This window comes from Mus pahari, chromosome 12 (genome assembly GCF_900095145.1).
Source record: "Mus pahari chromosome 12, PAHARI_EIJ_v1.1, whole genome shotgun sequence".
Classification (NCBI taxonomy): Eukaryota; Metazoa; Chordata; class Mammalia; order Rodentia; family Muridae; genus Mus; species Mus pahari.
Window position 1 is genome coordinate 19,590,151 of NC_034601.1, and position 3,912 is coordinate 19,594,062.

Genomic DNA, 3,912 nt, shown 5'->3' on the forward strand with positions numbered 1-3,912 from the left:
CATGTCTGGGCATATCACCTGCAACGTAGTCTAGGGAGCTGAATAAGAGCCACCTGAGTCTAACACACTCTGACCACTGAAATTTATTATTGCCTTTTGGGGAAAAGGCTTTCAGTAGGTCATTAAAATTCAGGCTCTCGATGTGGGAAGAATAGCCTAGATTAAGGCAGAAAACCCTACATGCCATTACTAGTATCCACAAAGAAGTCAACATAGAGCAGTCAGCATGTGGAGACTAAGCTAAGATAGAGCCAGTATACAGTCCCTGGCACCACTGAAAGTCAGAAGAGGAGAGAGGTGGGTTTTACCCTGGGGGACCACGGGGGCACCTTGATGGAGGACCTCCAGCCTCCAGCATGTCTGTTGTTGGAAGCCACCCAGTTGTGACTGTTTATTATGGCAGACCTAGGGAACTCCTATGTTTGATGGCATTCTCCATGGGGGTCTAAACTTTTAAGCATTTGATTGTGAGCATGTGGAAATAAGGACAGGAAGGGAACTGCAGGGGACAGAGTCAATGGACACTCCCAGTCCCGGTCCCCCTTCCTCAGTTTCCTTTCTAGGGATTACCTGTGACATCCTCACCCCCACCCCAACTCACCCACTGCCGTGGCAGGGAAAGAAACAGTTAATAGTTGTTGATGTTCTCCATGGAAACTTGTATCCAAGTATAAGAAAAAGCTTCTAGTTTGGAGCTAAACAAAGGTCTACATCTACCAATTCCAGGGACGCTTTGGGCAACATTACTGCCCCTCCCCATAAAACATTTAGTGGGAATCAAAGAAGGTAATGACTGTATCTTTACCTGGGTTAACTAAAGGGAACGAGTTAAGAAACACATAAGTACCAATAGAAAGGACCAGCATCCTTTGGGGTGTCACAAGATACACCAAGACCAATTTCTGAACACAGAGGAGATTTACTTACTCCAGAGGGACAAAGGGCAGAGAATAAGAGACAGAGACGGGAGGCAGAGATTAGAGAGAAGGAGAGGAAAATGTGGGAGGGAAGGAGTATTTGTCCCGAAAGAGGGAGGGACAAAGGACTGTCTACAGAAAGGACACAGACCTGGCTCATAGCCAAATGGTGCTTTATAGAGGTCAAGGGAGAAACCCTGTGTTAGAATGAGTTGGTTCATTGTAATTGGGCATGCTAGTTAGGTGAGCCAAAGGGGACTTTTGACAGCTGGACTTTAATACTTCAACAGTCAGACCTTGGTCATCAACCTTAGGAGGAGGAAGTGGCCAAATCCGAGAACAAGCCCTGGTAGCTAGCATTAAGGATGGAATCTAACAGTCTCTAGCAAGGAAGAGGGAATAGGAGAAGGACAAGGCCTGTCAGAGCCATGTTTTGTTTTGTTTTTTTAATGTTATGACCTGCTAGAGACTCTTCACTAACGCTTCTCATGGCAGGGGTGGGAGGGGATGGGAGGTGGGGGGTAAGGGCTGAGAGGTAATCCAAGGGTAGCAGGGTAAGTGAAGGGATAAATGAGGGGAAGGAAACAGAAGAAGGCAAACAAGCATGCTGCACGCCTCCACAGAGAGCCTGGCCTGTGGTGGGGGCTGCAGGTGGCTTTGCTAAAGAGAACAGCACACGGGTGGGGCTGTAAGATCCAGAGGGAAAGGAGCACACATCACCTCCCTCCTAGCTTCGGTCACTCGGCTCTCAGATTGTACACCAGGAATTCACTGTCCTCAGTTTCTAACATGCTATCATCTCCCGGCTGTTTCTGGCAGCCAGTGATGAGGAAGCAAGCTACACAATGAGAATAAGCTCACATGACCCGGGTCAGACCCGGGCACTAGAATTGCTGCATGGTGGTTCCCAGGCAGGAGAGTTTTGGGAGGCCATACCACAGCCTAACTCCTTCATGGGAAGGATCAAAGGACATGGGAGAAATCTGGCCAGAGTGAAAGACATCTTGAAGGCCATAAGCCATCTGGACTCTGCCCTTAGCCATCTGAAAACCAGCGGGTTGGTGGGCCAAGTGGATGGAACCACACGTACACAACATGGTTCAGAAAAACACTGGTTGCTCTACAGACAGGGGGTGATTATAACTTTTTTTTTTTTTTTTTTTTNCCTGCCTCTGCCTCCCAAGTGCTGGGATTAAAAGTGTGTGCCACCACGCCGGCTGGTGTTGTCATTTCTATGGCCTATCACCAGATTTTCTGTTTGTAAATATTTGTCCTTCCTGCCTGCAAAGACAATCTAGAATTGTATCAGAGACTGGTTATAAGAGCTGGCAGCCAATAGTGGGAGCAGGAAAGAGGCGGGCAGAGAGTGATGGAGGGGGAAAAAGCAGACATGGGAGATCGAGAGGGGACATGGACTACAGCAGAGCAGAGAAAGGTATAGAGATAGCCACATGTCAGGTTACAGGCAAGATAGGTTGTTAAAGGAGGTAGCCGGAGACTGCCTCAGCTTATAACTTTTTTTTTTTTTTTTTTTTGAGACAGGAACTCATCATAGCTGAAATTCCTGAGACAGATTTAGTCACCAAAGTTGGCCCTTTTTTTTTTTTTTTTTTTGTCTTGAATAGAGATTGTCTGAGGTTTTTTTGTTCCAGCCAGGGTCTTGCTCTATTGATCTGCCAGCCTTGCTCTCCCAGGATAAACCCCTAAAATTTAGACTGCAAGTCTGTGCCACCATGCCCTGCTGCCTTGAGCAGTTTTGGGTTCTTCCACATGCACCAGGCATCATTTATTTGCATGCGGTTTGTCTCAACTTCAAGTGTGATGTGCTAATGCGGTAAGGGCCTTGGTAAATAATTAGTTCTCAAGCAACAAGGTAACAATGAGGACACAGCCAATCCGTGTTTGACACACATGGTCCTGGGGCCCCCTGGGAAAGTCTGCAGATGCAGATTTAATATTAGAGGCTTAGAGTATGTGAGGGAGGAAGGATCAGCCAATGGGAGAGATTGAGAAACAGTGTTGTTGGTCCCCAGTAGGTCCTACACTTTGGAATGAGTTGAGAAGGAAGGCTTTGTACCCTCATATTCTCTAGCCATCGAATCTGAGCTGCCCCCCAGGATAAGGGTGAATTCAAGAACAATTCCTGGGGAAAGGCTAGCTATAATTACAATAGTAATGAGTGACAAACAAAAGTTCCTTGATCCAGAAGGGGATCGTGGAGGTGCATCACAGCACCCACAGCAAAGGTTTCCGGAGAGCTGAAATTGCAGAAAGGTGGCTTCTCCCCTTATCTGAGGTCTATTTTGTTGGCTGCCTTCTATTTTGCAACCAACGCCATGTCCACCATCTTTATAACTGAATGAATTCATTCATAAATGAATGAATAGGAATATTTCCAATCTATTCCTTCTTCATTTTAAGTTGTGAAATAAGGCACATTCGGGATTTTTAAGTCCCCTTATTGTAAATCCACATCTCCCCGCTAGTGTGACTGATGAGGTTGATGGTCTCATAGGGGTGAGCTCCCTGGGCCTCTGAAGCTGGCTTCATGCTTGGAGGAGTTGGCCTTTGGTTCTCTGCACCGCCCCTCAGACCTCCTTACTTTAAGTGGGAGCGGGATCTGTCTGCTAGTGGCAGATCTAGTCCACTAACCTCTGGTCCAATTTTGTCCCTGTGGCCCAAATGCCAGCCCCAAAAGATCCATGTTCAAGTTGCTTCTCTGTCTACAATAGAAGCAATGCATATGAAGCCTTAATATAGCTGATAAACTTACTTTTAATTTTTTTTTAGTCTTATAATTTTTTTAGGTTTTAGTTCATTTATCGAGTGATGTCAGGTCATTGCTGAGTATTGGGAATGGTGACACAAACAACATAGGTGAGATTTCTGCTTGTTTAACCTTTTAGGTTGCTGTAGTGGATTTGGTCTGTTGTTTTTTTTTTTTAAATACACACACACATACACACACACATACACACACACATACACACACACA